We start from the raw sequence: 12661 nt of genomic DNA on the forward strand, positions 1-12661 counted from the left end.
TGTGTGGGGTGGTTTTACTTCATGGAAAGTTTGTTTATAGTTTCATTGTTTTTTTACTTTCTTGTATCACTCAATAATTTTTTTAAAAAAGAAACCAAGAAAGTATTTTTTTTACAGATCGTGAGTGGTATTATTAGTTTCCCTTTTTCTTTCATTAACATGTCTTCAATTTTTTTATTTGCAATAAATAGAAAGGGAACAATCTCTATTTTGTCATGGATTCTTTTTTGGGAAGTTATTTTCTTTAAGGACTCATTTGGTACGTCGTATAAGGTTCGTATTTTATTAAATAATAATAATAATACTAGGGTTAATCATCAAACCATTCAACCTGCCCCCATCGCAAAAAAATACAGTTTGAAATTCTTTGCAGTGCGGTTGAGGTTTGAATTTTTCCTAAACAGCGCTGTGTGGTGCGATTTGCAGTTTTTAATTGTTAATATGCAGTTCAAACCGCATCGCACATTATAAAACTACCAATTTTTATATTTATTTAGGTCCAATATGTGAATGTTCAACTCAAAGCCCACTAATTATTGTATTGTAAGCCTTATGGTATTTTTAACAAGTGTTGCTCAAGCTTTATTATATTTGTGATAGTTTAATTATTTGATGATAGTCCAAACCGGAGAAACCACAAAAACTGCACCGCACCATTTTTTGCGGTTTTTAGTTTCGCGGTGCGGATGTGGTTTGGGAATTTTGAAAAACTGTAAGTGCAGGTTAGTTTAAAAAAAATGGTCAATACAACACTACCCGCACCACGAACATCCCTAAATAACACAATGTTTCGATGAAGCAATGTATTGTATTAATTATTAAGACCAAAATTTTTAATACAATGTAAGTTCTATTATTTAATACATAAAAAAATAGTCTGTATTAGCTTGTGTTATTATATTTACCAAGGATTCGGGGTCAACCCTAATCTCTGACCCGAACTCGAACCCGGGACCTGACCTTGACCTGGGACCCAGACTCAAACCCGGACTCGGACCCCGTACCTCAGACCTAAACCTGGACCCGGGACTAGGACCCAGACCTGGACTCGGACCCGGACCCAGACCCAGACCCAAACTCGGACTCGGACCCAGACCCAGACCCAGACTCGGACTCGGACCCGGACCCAGGACTCAGGACCAAGACTTGGACCCGACCCAACCCGTAGTAAATTTTGGGGTCGAGTGTAATTAAAATATATTATAACTTTACACAATCTATTAATACAAGCCAATACCAAATATAGTATTGTATTAAATAATACTAATATTATACAATACAATTCAACATAATACAATACAATCCAATACAATGCAGCGTACCAAATGAGCCCTAAAAGGATTATTCAACTTCTCCCTCTTACAGGACTTCACTATTCTTCTTCTTCTTCTTCACTATTTCCCTTAAATTTTTCCTTGAGGTTTTGAATTTTTTAGAGAAGAAGCTTGGTGAAAATTAAAAGGGCCACCATTCCCTCCATGAAATAAGCCCAGTCCATTGGACTGATGGATGAGAGAACTAAATGAGCTAGCCTAAAAAGCTCTTAGCCCTGTCGCTCAAATCCAACAGCTCGCTGCTTAGAATTCATTTTCGCCTCCTTCATCTGCTTCAGCAACACCACCACCTATCTTGGCACCGATGATACCAGAAGGGAGGACCACCAACACAAAGGCTTGAAAGAAAGTTTTTTCTCTCTCTCCCAAACACCTGATGGTGTTCCTTGATATCTCAGCTAACACTGTCGATGTTTCACCACAATCAAAAGTGCAACACCCCACTAACTAAGGCACGTTGCGGTATTTTTTTAATTTCTATCCTAACCCTAGCTAATCAAAGGGTGTTATCTGTATTCTTATGCGTAAGACACGTGGCACACGATTAAGAGACAAAGTGAATTAGCTGAAAGGATTAGTCAAAAATCACTCCTAAGGTATCATGGAGGGGATATCTCAGCAATCCTAGAAGTGTGCACTAGAAACCTGATGGAATAAGCCATTTGCGGACAAGTAATATCTCCCGAACCTGGAGAGTAGTTGAGGTAAATCCTTTAAGTGATGGACCCAAAGGGTAATAACAGTCTCACAGGCAATGACCACGTCAGCATCATATAAAAATTGCTCTATAGATGGTTACACCTTTTTCAAATGCAAAATTAGATCGTGTGCCCCATGCCAGGCCATGGTAGTGCGCGTACGCACCTCTGGACATGATTTTTGCCCAACGGCCTAGTTAAAGAGTATTTCGCAAAGGAGAGAACTTTGCACGACACGTGTCCTGGTTTGTACAAAATCCCTTAATATAGTTGTACGCCACACGATGAAGAATGTTATTATCAACCAATGGTCAGATTGTCCTATGATAATATCGGCCTTATCAGCGTGTAGAGTACAAAACCCTAGGTCGATAAAGGGTATGCCCTTTATCCCTTGTGTGCCTATAAATACTCTTTATTTTTGATGAACAGGGGGTGAATAATTTTTATTTTTACAGATACTCTGCTAAAATTCCTAGAGAGCTTTCTCCTAAAAAAAAGGAAATAAGAGGAATACAGAGTTCATTATTGTAAACACTTGTAATACTTACTTGCCCAGTGATGCTAATACTATGAACTCATGGACTAGGATCATTGACGCCCGAATCATTTAAAAAATTTATTTTTTTGTATTGTTTAATATCTTTTAATTTCTTAAGCTCTACTTAATCAGTTTCCGAAGATCTCAGTAAACATTTGGGTACTTTTATTGAAAGCTAAGAAAGTTTAGTAATTCTCATCACGCTTCAACCATGGTGTATACCCGAAAAGGCTCTTGAAGAAAACTAAAATGAGAAACTACCAGAATCAACAAATTAAGGTGTGAAAATGGAAACTTTCTTGGAAGGCCGCGACTTTTTAAGCAAGGCCAGGACCTTGAAGGAAAAGAGGAAACCTGATTTTTGCATTACAAAAATAGGTTTGATGGCAAGCTTTGAGGGAAATTCGCAAATTTAAAAAATTCTGAGCATAGAAGGAAGGGTAGGAGCAAAAGACACCATTGGAGGACTCCAAACAATGTTCTGTCTCCTTTATCTCTATCTTTTATGTTTTTAATTGAATTTATATAATTTTAGAATGACTTCTAGTAGCTAATTTTCTTTTAAGGATTATTATTTGAACCACTTGAATTTATTTTATGGATTAATGTAATTGTTCAATTTTTTTTAAAACTTGCAATTATTTACTGGCCATCAATAATTGTTCAATGAATTTGAATGAAAATTCCGAGAGGTGAGATTTGAATCTGCTACAATTGTTATGGATGAAAATTGATTTAGAACGAAAGTATCTAGATTATTTTTATAATTTTATGAGTTGCTTCGCTTAATGCTTTTTGTATGATTAAACTTTACCATAGGAATATAGGAAGTTTTCATATAGATTGAGTTTGTAAGTCTTAACCAGATTATAAACTACTTAATTCAACTTGTCATTTGAATAGAAAGAAGAGAAATTAGGTAATTGCATTAGAAAGTAAAATAAAAGATAGTTGGGGATCATAGTAATCTTTGTCTTTATTATTATTACTTCTTTAAAATTATAAATCATTATCTTATTTTATTTACTTTCTATCCAACAATTCTTATTTATCAGATAGAAGTAAATAATTAATTGACTGGTAAAAGTATAAGTGTTAGCTTAAAACTGACACCACAAGTATAATTTGTAGTAGTCTTCGAAGGTCTCAATATTAGTTGGCTCGATCAGTACAAACTGGTGTTATACGTCATCAGTGGGAATTTTGAGATAACACAACATATACCTCTTCATTAAAGATCCAATTGAGAAATGTAAATTTGACATCCATTTGTACAACCTAAAACCAATTAAACAAGTAATAGATAACAATAATCTTATTGATTCAAGCCTTGGAACAATACCTTGCTCATCTGCTTCACTTGCAGCAAGTACGACTACAAATCCCCAAGCCTCCCAGAGCAAAAGCTCATTTAAAGGAATCACCCAAAGTGAGAACAAGAATCAAAAGAGAGTATCCGAATATAGCCCCAGAATACTGAGTATACTGATTTGGTGGACTCACAGGAACGTGTAGACTTGGCTATAAGACAGAACAGTCACTATTGGAGGCCACCTCCTTTATTAGGAGGTAGTTCACTGAGAGATCCCAACAAAAGATGCGATTATCATAAAGATATTGAGCATACAACCAATGAATGCAAAGATTTAAAAGATAAAATTGAGAGCCTGATATGGTTGGGCCACTTGTATGAGTGGATGAGAAATCGTTTGCTACATATGAGAGAGGGGCAATTCGAAGCTCAAGCACCTCCTGGAGCTCACGCAACAGATGTACCAACTCTTCTAAGAGAACTCCCACCAAATTAAAGGGTACCACCTTCACAACCACCCAGACAGAACAAGAGAGTGGCTATGATCTCCGGAAGACCCTGTACAATAGCTTCAACCCACAATGAGTTAAAACACTATGTCAGAGCCTTGTATCATAATGAATAGGTATTGGAAGTAGGCTAGTTACCAAAGTAAAGACCTCGTCTCATGGATCAGCTTATAACATTCACTAAAGAAGATACCTGGACGGTACATTTTCAACACCATAACCCACTATTGATTGAAACTTTCATTGCCAACAAGGTAGTTTCTCAAATCCTGGTGGACAACGGTGTTTTGTTAACATTCTGTTCAAAGAAGCTTTTCTTTCCATTGGCCTAACAGACCTAGACCTATCTCTGAGTGGTTCCTAGCTCACGAGGTTCAATGAAAATTTCATCATTCCTATGGGAAAAATACGACTCCCTATGAATTTTTTCCCTGACACACCTCAGAGCACATTCAAATATTTTACCTTTGTTATGGTGGATTTCCCAACAGCTTATAACTCTATAATGGGATGTCTAACTTTGGTTGATTTTTGAGCCATAACTTTGATTAGGAACTTGTGCCTCAAGTTCCCTACCCATGCTACAGGAGTGGGTATCATTCGAGGAAACCAAGGAGAGGCCAGAAAGTGTTATAATTTGACCACCAAGCAGGCTCTCTTAATTGTTCAACAAACCGAAGAGAGAAACCTAGTAGGGGTGCAGGTTGAGCTAGATCCCCAAATAGGAGCCAAGACAATGCTGAAACCCACGGAGGAAGTGGAAGAAATTTAAATTTGTGAACAGTACCTGACAAAAGTAATTCGTGTTGGGGATTGATCCCAAAAAAAGGAGCGAGATAGGAGACACCATTAAAGAATCAGTAGATATCTTTGCATGGAATCATGGGGTCATGATTGGCATCAGTCCAAATGTGATTAGTCATGTTCTAAATGTTGACAAGAATATGCCAGCTATGCATAAAAAAAGGCATCCCCTTGACCTCGTCAAATTAGAGGCACTAAAATAAGAGGTGGACCCGATGATGTCAAACATCTACATACGTGACGTCTATTACCCAGAGTGGTTGGCTAACCTTGTTCTAGTACAAAAACCCAATGGGATGTGGTGAGTATGCATTGACTTCATGGATTTGAACAAGGCTTATCCCAAAGATTGCTTCCTTTTACCCTGAATTGACAAAATGGTAAATGCTAGGTCCAGTTATGTGTTTTTATCCTTCATGGACGCTGAATCTAGTTACAACCAAATTAAGATGCACATTGCTGACCAAGAATGTACTAGCTTTTGGACAAATAAATGGGTGTATTGCTACTTGGTCATGCCCTTTGGGCTAAAGAATGTAGGAACAACTTACTAACTGTTGGTCAGCTGGATGTTCAAAAATTAGTTGGGAAGAAACATAGAGGTCTATGTAGACGACATGATGGTCAAGTTTAAAACCAGTAAGAACCATTTTGACAACCTCAAAGAGTGTTTTGAAGTTGTAAGAAAGTACAGGATGAAGCTCAATCCCAAAAAATGCACTTTTGAAGTAAGGTGATGAATAATTCTGGTGTTCATAGTCAGCCAGCAAGGGATAGAGGCTAACCCCGAGAAAATACAAGCTTTGCTAGATCTTCCCTCCCCTAACAAACATAAGATGTGCAAATCTTGACTAGAAAGATGGCTGCCTTGTGTCGTTTCATCTTTAAATCTACTGACAAATGCATCTCATTCTTTAATATATCAAAAAATATTAGAGATTTGAGTGGACCAATGAATGCAAGGAACCATTCAAAAAACTGAGAGAGCATATGGCTAAGCCTTCGATTTTGTCCAAACCAGTGCAAGGAAACGACCTCTACCTTTATTTGGCTATTTTTTGAGAATTCAGTTAGCAAGGCCCTGGTCTGTGAGGAAGAAAAGACCCAACACCCCGTTTACTACTTCGGCAAGACGATGATAAAAGCAGAAGTTGAGTACCCTTTGATAGAGAAACTGGCCTTCTATCTGCTAATAGCATTTAGAAGGTGCGACCCTACTTCCAAGCACATTCAATCAAAGCCTTTACTAATCATCTGCTTTGACAAGTTTTATAGAAGCTAGAAGCCTCAAGAAGATTGCTTAAATTTTCCATGGAGCTCGGTAAATTTGACATTCAATACATCCTGCATATCTCAATCATGGGAGAGGCCCTAGCATACTTCATTATGGAGTGCAATAAAACTGAGGAAACTGCCAATACTCTTGAAGTAATTGCACCCACTTGGAAAGTGTATGTAAATGGGGCCTCAAACAAAAGTGGATTGGGAGCAAGAGTAGTGAAGACATCTCCCGAAGGTTTAAGGCTTCAAAATGCCCTATGGTTTAAATTCCCAGCCTCCAATAATGAGGCAGAGTATGAGACCTTGCTAGTAGAATTGAGATTATCCAGGGTTGTGGGAGCCGACAAGATAGAAATTATCAGTGACTCCCAGTTGGTTTTTAACCAAGTATTGGGAGAATATCTGACTCACAGAGAGAAGATGGTCTCTTACATCTCGGCCGCAAGGGAATGGCTCTAGGAATTCAAGAACTAAAAAATTGAGTAGATCCCAAGGGAGAAAAATGCACACATGAATTTTCTAGAAAATTAGCTTTGAACAATGAAGTATAGAGACTGGGGGTAGTTCCCATCAAGTATCTTTCGGAGCCAATTATCTTGGCCAAGGTAGAGGTTGGATTAGCTTATCAAGAGCCTAGTTGGATGGACCTGATTGTCAATTACTTGACTAAGGGAGAGTTTCCCCAAGACATGGCAGCCTCCAAGAAATTTCATTACCAAAGAAGGCTTGAGTATGCCTTATCTCAGGTGTGTTTCTCACCCTAAATCTAAACAAATAATGAAGGAAATTCATGAAGGATTTTGGGGGGACCACACTGGGGGTCCTAGTTTGTCTAAAAAGATTTTAAGACTAGGGTACTTCTGGCCCACTATGAGGAAAGAATGCATAGACTACATGAGAAAATGTGACCCTTTCCAGAGATTTGGAAACATCTCGAAGGCCCCTCCAAATGAATTCGCATTATGACAAGTGCTTGGCTATTTGTAGTAGGAGGCATTGACCTCATCGGGTCTTTCCCAATGGGAAGGGGCGGAGTTAAACATGCAATAGTTGATATGGAATATTTCACAAAGTAGAAGCTAAGCCAATGAACTCGATCACTGCTAAAAAGACCCTAGATTTTGTGGTTAAAAAAATTATTTGTCGATATGGACTACCCGACATGATAGTCTCAGACAATGGCAAACAGAATTAACAGTGACATATTCACATAATTCTACAAAACATGTAGAGTCATCAAAAGCTTCTTCGCGGTTGCAAGGCCACAAGTAAACAGTCAAGTAGAGGTTGTGAATAAAATATTATAGGTCACACTCAAGAAGAAACTCCATGCTTGTAAGAACAATTGGCCTAAAGAATTGCCGCAAGTACTCTGGGCATACTCAACCACCATAAACGACAACTGGACACTCTCTTTTCTCAATGGTATACGAATGTGAAGCAATGGTCCTAGTAGCTAGAGAGTATTATTCCCTCCCATAGATGGACGACCTACGACCCAACCACTTATCAGTCATTGCTACAAGAATTACTGGATTTCGTAGAAGAGATTCAGGAGGAGTCACAAATACGTCTCGCCGCATACCAAAGAAAAGTAGAAAAACACTTTAATTCCAAGGTCAAAAATAGAATGTTCTCAGCAAGAGACTTGGTTTTGAGAAGGGTCTTTCCCACTTTGTAAGACCTCAGAGTGGGGGTGTTGGGCCCAAACTGGGAGGGACCTTATAAAATCGAAGACTAAATAGGCTTTGGGACCTATAAACTTAAACGAATGGATGGGTCCCTGATCTGGAGAGCATGGAATGTTGATCATCTCTGAAAATACTATCAGTAGTTAAGAGTTTGGTATTTAATTTCATCTTCAATTTTTAGTTAAAGGAACCTTTTGCAAGTTAATTATGAATGCTATTATCCTTTTCAATTGTAAAGACAAGTTCTACAAGTGACTCAAAAAGAGTAATCTATTTCAGTCACTTGGGGTAGTGTATAAATGTAATTAAAATGCATAAAAATCCTAAAGAAGAACATTATCAAGAAGGAAGCATGAATTAGAAGCATAAATTAAAAAGAACAATGGGGATAGGCCAATAAAAATGTCTACACAATTAAAAAAGATTAGAAAAATTACAGTAAAAACTCCAAATCAAAAGGTCCTTTTTTCAGACAAATGCCCTAAGCTTGCAGAGGAAGACGGGGGCGTAGTTTCTCTGCCAACTTGGCATCCAACCTCTTATTCTTCTCCAAAAAGAAGGCAAAGATAGCTTTAGGATTAGAAAGGGAGTCAAGACGAGGCTCAAACGGTTGGACCTCAATCACATGAAAACACCATCTTCATAGTGTTTGACACAATGCTTGCACGTACTGGGGCCAAAAAGGACGGCTTGGTAGATCTTTCAGCCTCCTTTTTGGCTAAATCCTAGAATTCGTAGAGATCCTTGAGCTCGACAAACATATTTGCAACAGCTCAAAGATCGTCCTTATGTAGCTCCTCGAGCTTAAGCAATTTTGACTTAAGATTCTCAATCTCTTTCTGGGCCTGACGCATGTCTGTGTGATCATGATGAGTTTGAGCTTCTTGAAGAGTAGACTTTGCCTCATTTGCAGCCTTCTGGTCCTATTCCTTCAGTGCCTTCTTTGCTAGAAATTCATCATTGAGCACCTCCCGTTGCTCCTCGGCCTCCTTGAGCTTACTGAGCACCTCGGTAATGCCACCTTGAGCCGCAACAACATATCCTTAGTCTATTAAAGTCTTGGACAACCAGCCAAATTCAACAATAATCTGTTCATTTTAAACACCATAGTTAACAAAATAAAATAGTTAGTAAACAAGTCGCAGGATGTGCAACGACTTATTGAGGTTAGTGCCACACTCATATCCTAAATCTGGTAGAGTGGGCTGGATGAAGCGCACACAACAAATCTTTTCGTAGGGAGCTGTACTAAGTCAGAGGCAAAATGACTCATCATTTTTTACGCAAAGGGAGCCAAGGAATTAGATCCCAGGAAGTTGGAGAACCAGATTATCATGGGTTCCAAGTTCAGGTCTCAAACCTGAAAAGCGTACTCTGCCCAGAGAGGACCATCGTAATTGTCCATCAACTATTTCCTCAAAGCCTCCGCTTTTGCATTTCCCTTAGTCTGGTCATCAACAGCGAAATTGAGCTTGGCTATTCAGAGTTGCAAGTGAACATCATCAGGGTGGACAAGAGTCAAAGGAATGGACTGGATACCTAGAAAAACAATTGCTTTAGAAGAAATCCCCGAGTCATCAATACTCTGAGAAGGCAGCATAACGAAACATAGTAATTGTAACTTAAATTATATAAGACGTGATATTTAATTATACCAACAGCAATTTTATTACATAAAAAAATATTAACTATCACTAATACTTTTAGCATTTCTCTTAAAAAAAAAAAGGAAAGTCAATTTTTTGTTTAAGATTTCAGGAAAACGTGGGAGCAGGAAGGACCCAGATGAGGATGTGAGGGTGTAATTAATTTGTTAGGTTTATGTTTATGTTTATGTGTAGGTAATTAATATTGTTAGGTTGACATTTATGATATTGCTCAACGTTCGTCATAGGATATTGTGGAAGAGGTCTTCTCCCCATATTACTTTACCATATTTATAAAATTTGACAACTCCTTTCATGATCAGTATGAAAATCAAAACTCTATCTTCACTTTTAATTTTTATTTTATTTTATTTATTGTTTTTTCTCACATCATTAATTCTTTACTCGTCCAATCGTCTTCATCTTCATCTTATTATTATTATTATTGAGCATTGTTACAGTGGTGGTCAACACCATGAATTATTATATGTGAGACTTGCTATAAAATTATACAAATAATAATATGGGGATTGGGATAGATTCTATGAATACACATATTCTTCACAAATTTATAATCTAATGGTCGAGAATAGAATAAATTAATATTAATTAGTAATTACACAAAATAACAAGCAGAATATATATATATATATAAGTAAAAACAATATAGCTCATATATTTTATGAGTAATGAAAAATTCTAACATACACAATCAATTAGTTATTAGTTTTTCTTTTTTTTTTTAAAAGGAATTAGTTATTAGTTTTAATTATTCATTATACTTTTTATTTTTATTTTTACAGAATATGAATAATAAAATAAGGACAGAATGTTTATTACTTAAAACAAGCTCATAATGTAAATATTATTTTTTTCCATAAAAATAACATCATGCCTCAGAGTCATAATATATAAATAAAATATGAATAATACATACGAATTAACTGTATTATTAATATACTTAATTTTTTTTTTTAATTTAGAGTAATTTTGTTTTGAGTTTTGGCAAATATAACATTAAAAACTAGTAATACTTTTAGTACTATTTTTTATCTTTTTTGGAAGTTCTATAAATTTAAATTTTTACTAATTAATATTAGTTTGTTCTATATTCTTGACTATCTTTTTTTTTTATTTAAACGTTTATATATTACAACATATTTTACCTGGGACTCGAACCCAGAACCTTCAACACTCACACACCCACCTATGGCCACTTGAGCTAGCCCCAAGTGATATTCTTGACCATTACATCTTTATAATTCAATGCTTTAATAAAAAGTTTTGTGTAAAATTATGTGTTAATAGAGACTATCCTTAATAATATATATGTTGTATGTGTAGGGTAGTAAATGATTTTATTCAAAGGATATACAAAATATAGAGAATTTATTTTGTCTCTTATATATAAAAACAAAATACATTACCTTGTTTTATATTATAAGCTTTCTTTTTCTATTTTGATTAATGTTGAATGAATGTACTCTAAAATTTAATGTACTTTGACTTTTAAATAACTGTTATTGAACAGTTATAATGAAGATAAACGATATATTTTCGAAAAAATAAATTTTCACTTCATAAATATTAAATATACATCAGAGCGCAATAAGACAATATGTACTTACGGTGGCCATGTATCAGCTTCTATAAAAAATCAAATTTAGCAAGAAAAAGACATATGAGCTACAACTTTTTTTTAAAAAAAAAACAAATAAGTACAAAATGATTACAAGTTAGGGATTGGCTAAAGCATCTCCAATGATAAAAATTTAAAGGACTAGATGGATATATTATGTGGCAAAGTATTGAGATACTATATTATTAGACAGAAGAGGATGTTATTCTAAAAATTTACATATATGTTATATTGTACCATTGATGTTATTCATTATTTTTTAATAAAAAATTGAAGCAAAAAATTATTGTAGCTAAAAATTAAGATATATATTAAATAATAATGTGTGAGATCATAATTATAGCATTTTTAAAAAGTGTTATGCATTAAAATATTTTTAGAAGTAAGAGTGTCAAATATAATGTGGAAAAGAAATAAAAGAAAATATTATAATTTTAAATAATTTTATCATCCTTAAAAATATTACCATTAGAGATGGTCTAATGTCGCCTTTACATAAAAAAATGTTACCATTTGCTTTTTTCAAACACAGTCGTTGGAGTGGTCTATGTAACTACGTTGGAGTGGTCTATGTAACTACTGTAAGAGTTCAAGTATAAACCAGCGAAAAGAAAAAACAGAGCAAGAAATTGAATTGGTAAGAACCAAGATTAGCAGAGCAAAAGCTAATCAAGGTATAGGCAAATGCTTTATTTATACACTGAGAGTTTGTTACAAAACAAAATTGTTAACAGAAAACAAAACAACTAACTACCTTAACTGACAACTAATGTAACAGTAAAACTAATATAACAGTAAAATGAACATAGCAGAATTAGTTGTTAACATCCCCCCTCAAACTAAACTTGGATGTGGCCATGTGAAGTTTGGACTTAAGGTAGTGAAATCTCTCAGTTGACAAGGATTTGGTAAGAAGGTCAGCAACCTGATCTACTGAAGGCACAAATCGGACAACAAGCTTTTGTGCAACAATTTGATCACGAACGAAGTGTAAGTCGATTTCGATATGCTTCGATCGGGCATGGAACACAGGATTGGCAGCTAACGCAGTGGCACTTTGATTATCTACCCATATAATAGGACAATGATGAGGCGGGATGTAAAGTTCAGACAATAAGGATTGAATCCATTTGAGTTCAGCAGCGGTGTTTGCAAGCGCTCTGAATTCACTTTCAGTACTGGATCGGGCAACAACTTGTTGCTTCT

The sequence above is a fragment of the Cannabis sativa genome, chromosome 6, assembly GCF_029168945.1.
Source record: "Cannabis sativa cultivar Pink pepper isolate KNU-18-1 chromosome 6, ASM2916894v1, whole genome shotgun sequence".
Taxonomy (NCBI): Eukaryota; Viridiplantae; Streptophyta; class Magnoliopsida; order Rosales; family Cannabaceae; genus Cannabis; species Cannabis sativa.